At 35.6% G+C, this 17,591-nt stretch overlaps 1 long non-coding RNA gene across 2 annotated transcripts; it reads right to left on the minus strand.

Annotated features, from left to right (window-relative positions):
• Positions 1 to 7,510: 7,510 nt before the first annotated feature.
• LOC117093843 lies at positions 7,511 to 16,243 on the minus strand. 2 transcript variants are annotated; one of them, XR_004441270.1, is made up of 3 exons: positions 16,213 to 16,243; positions 8,829 to 8,981; positions 7,511 to 7,857 (listed from the first exon to the last, which is right to left on the minus strand). It is a non-coding gene; the product is annotated as an uncharacterized LOC117093843 (long non-coding RNA). The 2 variants fall into 2 exon arrangements; XR_004441271.1 differs by lacking the exon at positions 16,213 to 16,243 and adding an exon at positions 9,954 to 10,109.
• Positions 16,244 to 17,591: the final 1,348 nt, after the last annotated feature.

The following is a 17,591-nucleotide window of genomic DNA, read 5'->3' on the forward strand; positions in this document are numbered from 1 at the left end:
GAGAACATTGCCTGGTACATAAAAGCTGATAAATATTTGTTTATTAAACAAGATGCCAATCAAACAGTGAGATAACATTACATATCCATCAGTGACTAAAATCAAAAACACTGTCAACACCCAGTACTGGTGAGAATTTGGAGCAACAGGAACTCTCATTCACAGCTATGGGAATGCAAACAGCACAGCCACTTTGGAAGACACTTTGGCACTTTCTTACAAAGCTACACATAATCCTACCATATGATCCAGCAATTACATTCTGAGAAATTTGCCCAAATGAGTTGAAAACTTATGTCCACAAAAAACCCTGCTCATAAATGTTTATAGCAGCTTTATTCATAATTGCTAAAAACTGGATGCAACCAAGAGGTCCTTCAATAGGTGAGTGGACTAACAAACTGTAGTATATCTATGCAATGGAATACTATTCAGTGATAAAAAGATATGAGCTAACAAGCCATGAAAAGGCATGAAAAGGCATAGAGGAAACTTAAACACACACACACACACACACACACACACATTGCTAAGTGGAAAAAAAAAAAATGCCAGTCTGAAAAGGCTAAAAACTCTATGATTCCAACTATGTGACATGCTGAAAAAGACAAAATTATGGAGAGAGTAAAAAGATCAGTGGTTGCCAGGAGTTTGCAGGGGAAGAGAAAGGGATGAATAGATGGAACACAGAGGATTTTTAGGCAGTGAAACTATTTCTGTGTGATAATATACTAGGGAGTACATGACATTGTCCATTTGTCAAAACCCATAGAACTGTACAACACAAAAGATGAACCTTAATGTAAACTATGGACTTTAGTCAACAATACTGTATCAATATTGGTTTGTCAGCTTTAATAAATCTGCCATACTAGACGTTAATAATGAGAGAAATTATGTGTCTGTTTGGGGCCTGTGGGTGTAACAAAAAACTCTACTTCTGAAGCAAATTTTCCGTAATTTACAACTGCTCAAAAAAGTAATCTATTAATTTAAATAAGTAAATATGTTTAGCTACTAATTTGGTACTAGCTAAAATATTAGCCTTTTAATCCCATAAAAGCACTTTGATGTAATTTCTATCATTATCTTCATTTTGAAGATGGGGAAACTGACCCATCCATGTTGGGTGACTTTCCTAAACTCACACAGCTACTACTTGGGAGCTGCAGGTGTGGAACCCAGAATGGATCATCTCCAGAAGCACCACTCCCAATTACTATGCCATGTTACACACTCTAAAGACATTAAATGTACAAGGGATATAGGTTGATAAAAGAAGTGCTTCTGGTGGGGCACGGTGGCTCATGCCTGTAATCCTAGCACTTTGGGAGGCCAAGGCAGGCAGATGACCTGAGGTCAGGAGTTTGAGACCTGCCTGGCCAACATGGTGAAACCACGTTTCTACTAAAAATACAAAAATTAGCCAGGTATGGTGGCGTATGCCTGTAATCCCAGCTACCTGGGAGGCTGAGGCAGGAGAATAGCTTAAACATGGGGGACGGAGGTTGCAGTGAGCCGAAATCAGGCCACTGCATGCCAGTCTGGACAGAGCAAGGCTCTGTCTCAAAAAAAAAAAAAAAAAGAGAGAGCTTCTTTTTATGATATATGGTGAGAGAGTGAATGCATCTATATGAGTAGTTGTGCTAAAAAGAAAATTACCATTCAAGAATGAAGTTTGACAGTCCCAGGGTTTTGTTTGCTGTCATTGTTTATTATTTTTGTTGTTGCCTTTGAGGACAATTTAATCGCTGTTGACATACATGGTCTTTTGGTGACAAACATGAACTTTTAAAACTGCTGCACAGATTTCAATATGGATAGGTACAAAAGCATGTCTTTTTTATTTTGCTTTTTAGTCTATTTGTAAGGCTAATATATGTTTGCTGTAGAGGGAAGAAGTGATTGTCTAATTTCTGTAAAGGATTTTAAAATATATCTGAAGTGCCATTTCTGTAAAATTAGAGATATGGTAGGACAAGCCATTGAGTGTGAAACAGAACATTCCAGTCAACTGATGAGCCCCCGCAGGCACAACACAGAGGGCTTTATAATTTTCTTCTTTAAAGCAGTTTGTAGATATTCCATTATCATGACAGTTTTTCCAAGTCTGGATCCTCAAAGTTACCTCTTCCCTGCACTGCCCAAAATAGAAATTTCAGTTCATCCTTGCCTGCCTGTGGCAGGAATAAAGCAAACCCAATATTCAGTCTTTTCCAAGATTACACAGTCCATAATAGAATATCATCATAACTTCTTTCCAAAGTAGAATATTCATCCAATTAAACTTGAATATTTTTTAAGAATGCACACAATAAAAAAGATAATTGCATGGTTGTCAAAAATTATGACTAACAAGGTACGGGAGAGCCTCATAAGATAATTCTTATAAAAAGATTAACATTTACCATATACTACTAATGAAACATAATTGTAAGAGATTTAAAAATAAGTAGTTGGAAAAATAGTAAACATTCATTGCATGTAAAATATGCAACCAAAATGAACTTTAAAATGGTAGAAAAATACATTAACACAATAAATTTGCTTATTCAACATAGGGATATGGCCTACTATACAAAAATTAGTTTCTTTAAATACTTCTTTTAAAAAAAGAAATGTTTTTCTTTGGACTCTGTTGTGTCATGAGGTTATTCTATAAACAGGTTTCTATTGTAGACCCTCATTAAAAATCAAAACCTTTAAGGTACACTCCTCACACACACACACACACACACACACACACACAAAGTCAGGGAAAACCTTTCGCACATCCAGAAACAGAGAAAATTGCTAAAGAAAGGAAAAAAAAAGCCTCCTTGACAGATAAGCAATAGCTCTGCTTACACAGTAATTTATGGTAATATCAGAAAGCTTTTGATAAAACTTCACACATATTGCAGGGTAGGACACTGGAAAAGATTTAAAAAAAAAGACTCAAAGAGATAGGGGAAATTAAACTATTTATAGAGGGGAAGTATTTTGTAAAAGAAAATTTGGCAATTGGTTTTGATAGTCATAACAATTTATGTAATTTCTATGTGCGTTGGGGACTTGCTGTCTGAAAAAGTGGCAAGCTAACATTTTCTCCATTATTACAAAAAGTCATTTTTGAGAACAATAAATATGAGAAGGTTTAAAATATCTATATTTCTGTGTGTGCATGTGTGTGTGTGTGTGTGTGTGTGTGTCATAAACTATATACGTAGTAAGACATCTGGTAATGTTTGTGAGCCAAATAAATTTCTATCATTTGTTTAGTTTAGATCTTTTAAACTCTTATTTTTATTTTATTTGATAGCAAATCAATTTTCCAATAAAATAATTTTGCCTTTGGGGTATTATAATGAAAAAGCAATTTAAAATATATTTCTATAACTACTGAAAAGTACTTTCAGGCTAGATATGCAGTAAATAAATGAAGAAATATTCACGTGAGTTGCACTTCCTTTCTTGTTATCAAAAAAATAATGAGCCTCAATTTACATATTTCTCCATCAACCCCTTAAGTGCTTATTAAGGTCAAAGCTTGAATATATTTGTTATTCTACAGAATTTTATATTTTGAAGTTTAAAGTACTATTTAGTGCTCTGATTTCACTTTCTATATTAAAAAATATATAAATGAAATCAGTGAAGACTTTTTAAATGGATTTTCTTATATTCTTCAGTGTCCATTTTAAATAAACTGTCCCTGCTTTCCTCTGAACTTCAATACATCTTTGGCCTGTCATTGTCATTCTTAATCATTGATGTCTCAATTCAATCTCTGACAACAACCGCTACGAAGCTCTTCATTTCAGGAAACTGAAACCATTTTGTCACGCAAAAAGAGCATATTATGGGAACTCTAGTTACTTGTTTTTAAAGAAGACTGACAAGAAAATTTGGATGAAGAAATGCAAGTCTGTCTCTGTTCTCCCTAATAAATCTCACTTGAGGCAGAGCTTCAGTGAGTAGTTCTGGAAACTTCTTAAGCAATATACATATATATCACTGACCTGGATGGTCAACCATTTCAAGCTGGCCATTGCTTTTCAATAAAGATAATATCAGAATCTGAAGGAACTGGTTTGAGTTTCTAAAGTATTTTGAGGAAATATTTTGTGAGAATGGGAAGCATATTTTAATGCCATTCACATGTTTCCCTGATAACGAAAGCTGATCTGCAAGGGCGTTGTAAGCATTACAGGCTAATTTCATTGCAATGTCGGGGTCTGAGAGGGAGGTGAGGAGAACCAGGAGTTGGGTGGGGGTTCAAGAGCATGGAGGTGAACATGGTTGACCCACTGGAAGATCACCAAGTGCTGGAACCGACTCTAGAAGGTTCATGTTTTGAGCCTTTATGGCGATTGTGCAGCTCTCTTGAAAATTTACACTGTCGTTTTATTTATAGCAGATGTCTCTTAAAGCAAACATTTTTACTTCATACTATAAAAATATTACGGAAAATTGCAAGCATAATGTGGAGTTTTGGTCGTGCCGTAGAAATCTACAGTATTTTCTATAATGGATTATGAACAAGGGGAAAAAACTGATACTGATCTAAGGCTGAAGGATAAGGGGTAATCAAAACAAGACTTCTGCAGATACTTTTATGAAACTTGTTTTCAAAGAAAAGGCAAAAGTTGAAACTGTGGATTAAACCAACTAAATTAAACCATTGTGTATTCAAAATACATTCAGCACTTTAGAATAAAATGACCAGAAGCCAGGGTGAGGCAATTCCACTGTCTGAGCTATTCAAACAAAAGAGTGTTTATTTGGATTTTCCTAAACAAAACTTGTGTTTGATTCTTGTGCACACCCAGTGGGAAAAAAATATCTAAATATATATTTCATTATTCTACCAGTTCTGAATTGTAGTTCTCTTGTGAACTGATTTTGAGTATAGTGACTAAAATGTATGTTCTGTGGCTGCTCAGCAATTGCTGAACTGCCTGATGGAAAAGTTTTAGATGTGAAATTTAGCTCTTAATATAAAATAATATGAAATATAATGTGCAATTAAAGGAGAAAGTAAATTCTGTTTGGAAACAGAATTCAAAAATAGAGAATTACATAAACTTTGGAAATTAAAATCCATATAAGTAAAACCTGTATTTCTGAGAATTCGCTGTTTCTTAGGCATGATTTATAACAATACACATTTCAAAAAGGAAGTCATTAAAATAATGTGGTTGTTATGTTTTCACAGGCCTTTTTGAGAGTTTAACCAGTACAACAGAATAATCTCCCTGGACTCTAAAAACACAAATCCGTGACAAGGACATAAGATTGATGGAATTTGTAATCATATATTTTTACTTATGTAATAAATTTGTAATTTCAAGGACATTATTCAAAATGACCACACTGCATTACAATGTGTGGATTCCTGTGCTGTTTTGCATTAATGTGTGCAGAAAAATTTTACACTTAATCTGCCATTGGTGCTTCAGTGGGTTGCTTACCATTATAATTCTGGTCACAGATGAGGGTTAAAATATCTCTAACCTTTACAAATGTATTATGTGGCACCACTGACATAGCTTTCATTGCAGATAAAATCTATGACAAATTTTCTGTGTGACAAAAGAAGAACATGATTTCATATTAAATTCTGATGATAGAGACATATTTCTCTACTTGTACTTCTGAAATGTTTTGGATATAGTAACAATGGACAACACTTCCTCTTTGAGTACATCAATAAAAATCTCAAAGTCCGCTTCATTTTTATGGGTCCAGAGCTTCAGTAAATATTTCTTAAGCAGAACTAAAAAACAGTGTGAAAAATGTTCAGAATTCAGCTCACTTCTAACCTTGCTGATCAAAACAGACAAAACATTCAACTGGTTCAACATAATGAGAAGCAGAAAGAGGAAGCCACAAAAGAGCCTGGAAATTGAGTGTTGCCATGAAGGTGTACAAGAGCTCGAGCAAAAGTTTCTCAAATATAAGCATCAAGATAATAGTAGGTCCCTCTGACAGTCATTTAAAAGAAAGAATAACGCCTATTATAGTCAGTTTAAGGAGTTATAAAAGCACTTGAGTTTTCAGGGAGTCATAGACTTGTGAAATGTTTCTGACATTCCATCAAAAAACTGGTGTGATGACATCATTGTAATACATAATCATACAGGCAAGGAATGATTAGAAATAAATTCATAAGAGCATTTTTTAAAAGCAAATTTCACATTGCATTCCAGACATCTTCTTTCTTCCTTCTTCCCTTAGATTGAATGATCAAGAGAAAGGTAGATAGAATTGTCTCCTGATTTCTTTTCTGGACAATTTCATAACAAATTAGAATTCTATTCGTCCGCATTTTTTTTCATGTTTTGTGATTGTCAAGAACCTTACATAAATCTATGTCTGATGATACAAAGTGTCTAATATTGTACTGAACACTTCTTCAAAATTACCTATTCAGGGGAAAGTAACCCTTTAAACTACCAGGATGCCTCACAGCTATCGGGGGCTGTGTGGACTGTGTTTAAGATTCTTGGGGATCTGCTGAAGTTGAGTCTTCATTTTTTGCTTTCTCTGCATGCCACTAGGGACTTCCCTAGACTATTTGAAGAATAGGCCTTTAATTGCAAGATTATCAGAAACCAGACCCAACGAGCTTGGAGTAGCAAACAGTCAAAATGCAATCCCCCACGCAAAAGAAAAAAAAAAAAAAAAGTGACATGTGGCTTTAATTTCATTTCATTTATTTATTCTTTCAATTTATTTTTAAAAATTCTTGTCCATTGCTTCAGCCTTTGGGCCCATGTGCATAATAAAAAACATTGCTGGGAATAAATAATACATATTAACTGTGTCTATTAGGATTCCCCCCTAAAAAGTCCATCAAAATGACTTATTTTATAGTAAGGAGTCTCAATTGCAAGTCTATTAGTAAAATAATTCTATTAAATTGTATGATATTTCTAACATCAATTAATTACATTTATATCTAGCTCTATAGTGTAATGACTCATAATATTAATTGTGATTTTAATTTAGAAAGAGAACTTGTAAAGTTTGCCTCGAGTTTTAGTGTTTAATGATTTTTACACATTTAGACTGTGCCTGCAAATTGAGACTTCCATTTTTCTAGTTAAACAACTGGTCATTTCAAAGCTTCGTGTTGATTATTTTTCTCCACTGAATTGACCAATTTAATTTGCTCAGGGACAATAAAGAAACACAGTATAATAGACAAACTATGCCGGGCGCGGTGGCTCAAGCCTGTAATCCCAGCACTTTGGGAGGCCGAGATGGGCGGATCACGAGGTCAGGAGATCGAGACCATCCTGGCTAATACGGTGAAACCCCGTCTCTACTAAAAAATACAAAAAACTAGCCGGGCGACGAGGCGGGCGCCTGTAGTCCCAGCTACTCGGAGGCTGAGACAGGAGAATGGCGTGAACCCGGGAGGCGGAGCTTGCAGTGAGCTGAGAGCCGGCCACTGCACTCCAGCCTGGGTGGCAGAGCAAGACTCCGTCTCAAAAAAAAAAAAAAAAAAAAAATAGACAAACTAAAAGTGACTACAAAATAATGTTTCACTTTGGCTATTTACTGTTCACTTTTGGCCATATGACCAGAATTTTATTTTCACAAATATTAGAATCGGAGTTTCCAGTGGCTGAAGCCAGAGAAGTCCCAGAATCCGATCTGAAAATAGAGTATTGTCATGGCTGACATTAGTTAATAAAACTGACTAAGATGTCTATACTGGATCAGCAGTAAGTTGATTCTTTCCCACAATCAACAAGTTGATTCTGTCATTGCACCCCAGAAAGCAGCCTGGCTGCAAGGTGACCTTGGCCTGGATCTCAGCGCCTCCACAGGCAAGTCACATACTTCTTTGTAACTCCATTTCCTCATCTGTAAGACAAAGATTGATGATGAAATGAGGTAGTAGATATAAAGTGCTGGCCGGGCGCGGTGGCTCAAGCCTGTAATCCCAGCACTTTGGGAGGCTGAGACGGGCGCATCACGAGGTCAGGAGATCGAGACCATCCTGGCTAACACGGTGAAACCCCGTCTCTACTAAAAAATACAAAAAACTAGCCGGGCGAGGTGGCGGGCGCCTGTAGTCCCAGCTACTCGGAGGCTGAGACAGGAGAATGGCCTAAACCTGGGAGGCGGAGCTTGCAGTGAGCTGAGATCCGGCCACTGAACTCCAGCCCGGGCGACAGAGTGAGACTCAGTCTCAAAAAAATAAAAAATAAAAAAAATAAAGTGCTTAGAACAGAATCTTTCTCAAGTAATCAATAAATGCTTGCTATTATTATTACTGTCATTCAAGCTAATATTGATATTCAAATTTTTCACTTTTAACATGCTATGCCACTTGCCTGAAATAACCTTCTCTTTCTGTTTTGCCTTTGTAAATTCAATACTTTCTTCATAGTTCAGCTGAACACCAACCCAAGGTGATTTCTCTTTTCTCTCAACTCATATTGACCTTTTTTCCCAAATCACAGTTTGAGACGTGTATATTCTCCAAAGATTCCTTACTTCCACACACAAAAAAAGTACAAGTTGCTTGAAGAAGGGGACAGCTTGCTACACTTCTTGAGTCTAGATCTGGCATGTGATGCACGCTGCAACCATGACACAATTAACTCACAGAATCCAAAGAGTTAACGAGCCACAGCTTATGACATCCTTTATTCTTCGTGGTCAAGTTAGACAACCACATTGTTTCAACAGAAACCTACTTTGTTTCTTTGAATTTTTGTTTGTTTGTGTGTGTGTGTATGTTATTTTTGCTTAAACACAACAATTGATGTTGCTTTAATGGTGACTTTATATAATTCCATCTTTGGATTACAAAACACATTTTTACTCACTAAAATTCTTTGGATTGAGTCCAACAAACTCCGGGATTATATGGTGCTTTCCTCTATACTGCAGTCTTTCCAAAACAGGTTTTATATCTTAATGTCGCATTGCAGAATACACACACAGATTCTTGAAAATGTCTGTCAGGCTCCTTCAATTCCCTGAAGCCAAAACAAATATGTCTACTATTATTGACACAATTAAGAGTTACAATTATTAGGCATGGCTTTTATATACATGCAATTCTTATTGTTAACAATGAGAATTTCAAATATTTAATATTTGCATATGGATTTCATTTGAGCCTGCTAAGTAAGTGGCTTGGAAAAAGAGAAATAGTTGTCTGAATTATTACATGTCTAGAAAATGATCTTTAAATTTTTTAATTGCCTCATATTAGTAAAAACAATCTGTTTACCTATTAAAATGAAGCCTTGAAGAATCTGATTTCATTGCTTATTTCATTTTGTTACTTTGCTAAAAACATAGCTCTTATCTAGTTATCATTCATTTCTTCTCATCATAAACCAGTCCTTTAATTCTTTCACTGTGTCATAAAAGATTCAATAAATTCTGATTTGCATTTCAAATTCAGCTCTTTTTCCAGAAGGACATCAGATTCAATGACAATTACATCACTAATCTCTTTAGCACTGACAGTGGGAAGCCAAGCTCAAGCTCCTTATGACTGAAGTCCTAAAGATGGAAGGACGCGGAATGTTCCTTCTCAGCAAGGGTGAATTTTTATTTTGGTAAAATCTTCATTTTATTTTCATTAACGAATATGTGCTCATTTAAGCCACTTGCTTTGGTTAAGCATCTCATACTATTTGTCTCTTTCTCCTTTCATGAACAAATGATCATCTTATTATTTTTGCTAAAAAAAGAGGAAAGTTACAGTGTTGATTAAGCACAGTAATCTGTTGTTCTTGTTATTGGTGTTATGTTGGAAATATTCAGGAAATCATATTCATATAATTTGGGGAGGTATTTTTCCATTTTGTTGTTGTTTAATCAATTGTAATGACATAAATGTAAGTGCTCACATATGTATATGTGTGTATACGTATGTGTGTGTAAATAGCATCTACAAATATTTTGACACCTAGTTTCAGAGACAAAGATAAATCTACCTCTTAAATAAATGTATTGTGAATTAATTATTGTTCTTTTAGATTCTATATACAATTTCCTCTATCTTCAAAGACTTGTCACAATTGGAGTCAATAATACTGCACAAATTACACACAGTTGAAGCAACTGTATTTCTGGTACTTTATAAATGTTGTTATCTCTGTAAAGGAAGAAACAATTTAAAGTAAATAAACATTGAAGTCATTATAACAATTTAGTATAGACTTTAATGAAGTAATTATCAAATATTCCGGTGTGCACATAACATGGGCAATGAATAGAAACTAAAGAGAATTTTCAAAAAGAATATCAACTTCCAAACTATTTGGTTATGTTATACTCAATTAAAATAATTTTCTTTTATTTGTACAGTGGAGATTTTAATATATAAAATGTTCTGGCTTTTAGCATATCAACTTATTTTAAATCCTAATTATTTTACCTATATCACAATTTTAAGCTGTATGCTATTCAGATAATAGCTACTAGCCAATAAGTATTTTTAAATTACTTTTTACAAATAAGACATTTTGCATTAAAAGTATATTTTAGAAAGCATAGGGGTAATGATAGGTGGCAAAGTACAAGATCACAAAAACCAAAAGAATACATGTTATTTCTGTATTTTTTTTTTTTTTTTTGAGGCGGAGTCTCACTCTGTCGCCCAGGCTGGAGTGCAGTGGCCAGATCTCAGCTCACTGCAAGCTCCGCCTCCCGGATTTACGCCATTCTCCTGCCTCAGCCTCCCGAATAGCTGGGACTACAGGCGCCCGCCACCTCGCCCGGCTAGTTTTTTTTGTATTTTTTTTAGTAGAGACGAGGTTTCACCGTGTCAGCCAGGATGGTCTCGATCTCCTGACCTCGTGATCCGCCCGTCTCGGCCTCCCAAAGTGCTGGGATTACAGGATTGAGCCACCGCGCCTGGCCTATTTCTGTATTTTTTTAAATTAATAGATCTGTTTTGACTACACGGAACCTAGTTCAGTCAACCAACTATTATAAGCACTAATCTTTTCAAGTGTAAAACAGGTACTGAATGAATGCTTGTTAAATTAAATTAAGGAGAAAAAGAGTCAATAAGTGACTCAACTTGTAGTGACCAAGAAATTCTGTAACTATGACAGGATAAGCTGGTCAATTAACCAAACGAGTTGTTTGATTCCATCGTTATTTTTTAATTCAAACATAATGGAGTTACAATGGAAAATCTTAGAAAACATAGTATCAAAAATACATTGAAATCTAAAATAAAATCTACAACAAAATATGGATATATTTCCAGGTTAATTTAGTGCAAAATGCCTAGTCAAGTTAAGGACTTGGAAGTGCGTGTGGGCCCAAGCATTCAAATTTATTTAAGGCATATACATCTTGTACAGGGGAGCCTTCAGAAGGAAGCCTTCCTAGGTGGAAAGGAGGAAGGAAGAAGTGAAGGAAGGAAGGCATTTAAAAATTGATTAAACAAATAAATAAGTATTCATTTGTCAAAAATAGTGTGTTGGCTGAGCTTGGTGGCTCACGTCTGTAATCGAAGCACTTTGGGAGGCTGAGGCAGGCGGATCGTTTGAGCTCAGGAGTCTGAGACCAGTCTGGGAAACATGATGAAACTCCATCTCTACTAAAAATACAAAAATTAGCCAGGCATGGTGGCCCATGCGTGTGGTTCCAGCTACTTGCGAGGCTGAGGTGGAAGGATCTCTTGAACCCGGGAGGCAGAAGTTACAGTGAGCCAAGATGGCACCACTGCACTCCAGCCTGGGTGACCCTGTCTCAAAAAAAAAAAAAAAAAAAGTGTGTTGATACTAACAATGTAATAAATAGCAACTTTTCAAGTATAAGTTAGGGAAATATTTCTTTTGTCTCTCCTCTTTCCTATCTAAATCCATTACTTTGCACATTTTTTGAGAGAATAAAACATGAATTTTTTAATTACTATCTTGATCTATTACTGTGTAATAAAATAAATTTTTCTTAGTTTGTAAAAACTGAATCGTGAATTATCTGTATAACTCTATATATACAGTATGTGTGTGTGTATATACACATAATTAAAGGTTTGTTAATTCTGTGAAACAGTATAAAAATGAACTTGTGTGCTAAACTGCAACTTTTTTATTTTCTATAATCTGATTATAGAAAAAGTATCAGTAATGAGCTTACAGTACATAAATTATTCTCTGGGTGTTTATTGCACTCACAAAGCTACATCTGCTGACACCAAAATTGCTAAATGGAAAAAAAAGATACCTGTATTATTATCCAAACAATGCCCGTTTATACAGATATTAAGAAACAGTTGTTTGTTACCTTCCAATTAAACATATCTAAATGTTTTGTGTCATAACAACCAAATAACTGAATGACTGACTAAATTCTCTAGCAGGATGTTTGTGCATTATGTAGACACAACCAATGAATTACTGTACTTTTACAAGGCCTGGATAAATTCTCGGAAGTTTTTTATATGCACAAAGACAATGCAGTTGTTTATGACCTTGTTATTACATGTGAAGAATGTTAAGTCTAGGAGAGATGAAACGTTCTCTGATTTTCAGGAGATAAATGTGTAAATACATTTTTGTTCAAAATGATCTCCTTTTTTTCAATATACATAGTCACTGAGAGAGACCAGAAAATGTCTCCTAGTGGAAAAATAGACCAATGGTAGGACGTAGTTGGCAAGCAAGAGAGGAGATGGTTGACGGGGCATAAACAGAAAATATCCCAGAGGCAAAAATTGCATGGGAACTGCTAGTCATGGATGAAGGGGCATATGGGGAGTATACAAACTTGGAGAAGACAAAATTGTGCTGAAACTGACCACTTCTAGTTCTCGAATCTAAAATCCACACATTCACCTGTCCTGATGCCCTGGAATTTCAATACTCCAGACAGCTGTTACCATGCTGCTTTAAAAAAGTGCAGCGAGCTAATGCAATGTGAGTTAACATTCACTGAATTAATCAAAAGTTTTTTCCTAAACAACTACCGTTAGGAGTTCAAGAAAACATCACTTCAGATGCACATTTTAGGTGGAGGCTAAAATGAAAAGGTAAGGTTTTGAATAAGATACTGCAGGGTCAAAAAACTGTTATAATACAACCTCAGTTATTCACCCTGTAATTTTTATACATGTGTAGATTTCCACAGAAAAATAACTAGGGAAAAAGAAACTCCTTAGTTTCTTTTAAATTCTCCTAAGAGAATTTAATAAATTAGATTCAGAAATAGATTTGTATACACAGACCATCCTGGCAATTCCTGTTTTTTCAAGAAAGAGTGTTGCCATTATATATGTTACTGTCCACATTGTCTGTTTCACTCTGAAGAAATTTTTTAAAAGCCAGTGTTGCTGCAAATCCTGCCACAACTAACCATTAAGCTTTTTTTCAAAAGTGTTGCCATTGATTTGTACTTACCAAAGTCTATTATATATCTCATGGGTAAGGCCTTTAATTGTATGCAAATAATAAAGAAACACATTGGAAATATGAATAAAATAAAATATGACAAAGTTCTATTAGGCTGCCCATTATCCTCAGTGGCTTTCTCTAAAAAAAAAAAAAAAAAACTTGACCTTTTCCCTTATTTTCTTAAAATCATATTTTCATACTTATACACCTAGAGGAATTAGTAGAGTAGGCAACTGAAGGCCTTAAATAACCCAGAGAGCAGAAAATACATGGGACTATTCCTGAAAACACTAGAAAAAATTCTGAGAGGTGTGGTTTACTATAATGTTCAACAATACTAAAATAAATAACTTAGTTTTAAAAATAATAATAATATTGAACATATTGAACTGACTTTTTAGAATAACAGTTTCAAATGATTTTAGCCAGGGACTTCTCTGACATTCAACTAAATTTGATAGACTTGGCTTCTTGTTTCTTTTGCCTTTCATACCCCAAGGCCAATACTTAAAATAACTCCAGATTCAGGTTCTCTATATTATCCTCATCTGTGTTCCCCAGGATATTTCTTCTAGTCCTTACTCTGCCTACATTTCTCATCCATCAAAAGAACTATCCATCTCGTTTTTCATTTGTACTACATTCTCACCATGCTATCCTTGAAATCCATTCTATGGGACCATGTTCTATGTGAAAGTGCTATAATTAGATCCTTCTGGGTCATTTGGTAATGAACCCATCTGGATTTGATCCAACATACACTAGTTTTATACCAAATCTGACCTATTATGGCTAGAATTACATTAAGGTTCCATTCTAAGTCCTTTCTTATTAAAATTGTGAACTGTCATCCTAGGATTTTAAGCAACAAACTATGAAAATTAAGTTTATATAAGGATAATTAAGTTAAAGTACACACTTTCAGTTGTGACTTTCTTAAGAGTGAGCCAGAGACAAAGACAAATAGCCAGATTTTGGACCCTCTGCTAATTAGAATGGTAGCTCTCAAACTATTTTAACCAATATCCATGTAAACATGGCAAATAACCCTAAAAATCACTAGGAATAGTCTCAATTTCCATTGGAAGTATTATTTCATAATAGCAATGAAACGTCACTCATTGTATGAATAAATTTGGGAGAGGAGGCTAGAGATAGATGATATAGATGATTCACATTTGATTCACAATACACATCTGAGACATTAATTATAAAATGAGAGGGTGGGCCAGACCCAGTGGTATATACCTGTAATCCCACCACTAGCGAGGCTGAAGCAAAGGGTCACTTGAGCCCAAGTGTTTGAGACCAGCCTAGGCAACATAGCAAGACCTCCATCTCCACAAAAAAAAAAAAAAAAAAAAATTGTTTTGAATTAGCTGAATGTGCTGGCACACACCTGTAATCCCAGCTACCCGGGAGGCTGAGGTGAAAGCATCACTTGAGCCCAGTAAGTTGATTGTGCAGTGATCTATGATTGTGCCACTGCATCTAGCTTGAGTAACAGAGGGAGACCCTGTCTCAAAAAAAAAAAAAAAAAAAAAAAAAAAATCAGTGGTAAAATTAAGCATTGCTACCTACTATAGAGTTAAACAACACAAGACAAAATGGATTATGATGAGACTAAATGAGAAGAAAATTGTAAATAAAAGCCAAGGATAGTAACAATTGAAAATCAGCTTCACAACATTCAAGCAGCCTTCCTGAGGATGGTGGAAGTGCCAGTCACGTCTGCAAGCTTCTCAGCATCACCAAGCACCCTGTGGGAGCAAGTGTAAGGAAAGGAAGAAAGAAAATCCTACAACCTAGGATTAACAAAATTTGCCTTATAAACATTAAATCATTGTAACTCTGAATAAATTACATAGTATTTTGCTAGTAACCAGACTTTAATTGTATACGAAGATAATATCCTGTGGAATTACATGTCATTGCTCCTAAAGAACCAAAGAAAGAATTTAGCACCACTGCGGTGTTCACAGCCCATCGCTGGGCCAAGGGACAGTTTTTCAAACATGTGCTTCAGTACTGAGCTCTTAAAAAATTAGATATATGTTTGGTATAGTAGCCTAAAAGTTTGTCAATAATCACATTGCAGATTATCTGGAAAACAACTCACGAACAAAATACTATCTATAACTCCCTTCTGGCTCACAATACGCATCTATGTTCAGGTTATCACTGGATCAACCTTTACCCCTTTATTGTCTAAGGCTAATGAGAAGTATATTTCTTAGATAAATGAGTGTACCTGATAAGTAAAGGCTAACCAATATCATTTGAAATCCTGATGAAGATTTCTCTATAGTTTGACGGTAGAAAATTCTGAGAGAATTGTCATAGCAAGTGACAAGATAGCTTTGGCATTACAAACTGAAAAGAGCCTGATCGCCATTTATGTGGTGAACAGCAATATGATTTAGACAAAACAACTTCATCTGTCCATTAAATTAATGATCCCAATTTAAATTTTATTAGTTTTGTAGTTTTTATTGATTTGAACTTGTAAAATGGTTTTTCTTATACATAATTATATAAAGCCAATAAGCACACAGTTTATACCTATTATGTTTAAACATGTTTAAGTAATACTATAATAAGAATAATTAAGTCAAAGCTTAGGGTCATAAAGAAACTTTGCTCTTAAACGGAGCCTATATAATGAGTGCTCCAGTTTGTGGCATTGAGAAGCACCTCTTTGGCCTGGTTAATCCCCAAGAGAACAAAACCATAAATGAATGGGACAGGATGAATCTGAGGAGAAAACAGGTACACAGTGATCGGGAAAGAGATTAGGAGACATTTCTGCAGTCAGCTGAAAAGATTATCATAGGAAACTGCTTACCAAAAAGCTTCCTCCTGCCTTTGAAGATTTCTAGAATAATACCTGCTGGGAACCCCAGGCAACTGGAACTTTCTGGTTCTTCTAAAGAATTCTGTAATGGCCACAAAATATCTCCCTCAAACTTCCAGAAATTTTGCTAATTTTTATTTGTTTTGTGTGTGTGTGCTTTTTTTTTTTCCCTAAACTTCCATACTCTTCTTGACTCAGAACTATCCTTACTGGATTTTTGCCACTGTTGCCAGAAACAATGATATGATTCCTCCTTTAGGGAACTTGAGGTAATTCTTTCAGTGGTTCTTCAGTGTGAACTCTTTCCATTTCAATGCATTTTACAGCTTGCTCAATATTCCTACAGGAAAGTTTGGATCGTTTTTTGTTGCCTGCTCTAAAAGCCATGAAGGTTCGACATTGTCTATTAAATTAGGCATTCAAGGCAATCACCCCGACCTTAATGATGTTTTCTTATCTGGCTTCAATCATTCTTCAGAGCATGCTCCCCAACACTTTCTAAACGTCAACAATGTTACTAGATGTTCATACCTGTCACTCTCTGTCTCTGTGACTTTACACAAGCTGTTTTCTTAACAGAAAATATATGTTCCTCCTACTCAGGTGTCATACGACAGGTTTCCTAAGACTCCTAAACTCTGAAGCGTGTACACAGAGTTTAATTGGGTAGTGCTCTCTAGAGTGGTACTGAAAGAGTGTATTAGTCTGCTCAGGCTGCTATAACAAAATGTTAAAATCTGGATAGCTTTTATAAACAACAGAAATTTATTCCTCACAGTCCTGGAAGCTGAAAAGGTTAAGACCAAGGTGCCAGCAGGCACAGTGTCTGGTGAGGGCCCTTTTCCCAGTTTGTAGATGAAGCCTTCTAGCTGTATTCTCACTTGGTAGGAAGGGCAGAGCAGATCTGCCTTCATGATGTAATCACCCCTAAAAGACCCTACCTCGTAATGCCCTTACCTTGGGGGTTAGGATTTCAACACACGAATTTGGAGGGGACACAAACTTTCATATCATAAGAGACAGTAAGCCCAAAAGACTGAACAAAACAGGATTGTTTGGGAAGACATTAAAGTTGAACTCAGATAAAATTGCAACAGTGGACTCTACTGATTCTGCTGAGAGCTCTGAAGCTGAGAAAACTTTTCAGAGATGCCTCCAATCCATGTAAAGCAGTCAGACAGGTCTGTGTACCTCTGTATTGACCAGTCATTGGAGGCTGGATGCCCTGGAAATGGGATATAACTTCTGGCAAGACATCTTTCTTCAACTGGAGGTAGGAGAGAGGTGAAGAAAGCTATGAACAGTCACAAGTAGTTCAAATCAGGCAGGTTCTGAAAGCAGACCTGCACAGTACAACACATCCACTTCAG

The sequence above is a fragment of the Trachypithecus francoisi genome, unplaced genomic scaffold (assembly GCF_009764315.1).
Source record: "Trachypithecus francoisi isolate TF-2019V2 unplaced genomic scaffold, Tfra_2.0 Lachesis_group12, whole genome shotgun sequence".
NCBI classification, from domain to species: domain Eukaryota; kingdom Metazoa; phylum Chordata; class Mammalia; order Primates; family Cercopithecidae; genus Trachypithecus; species Trachypithecus francoisi.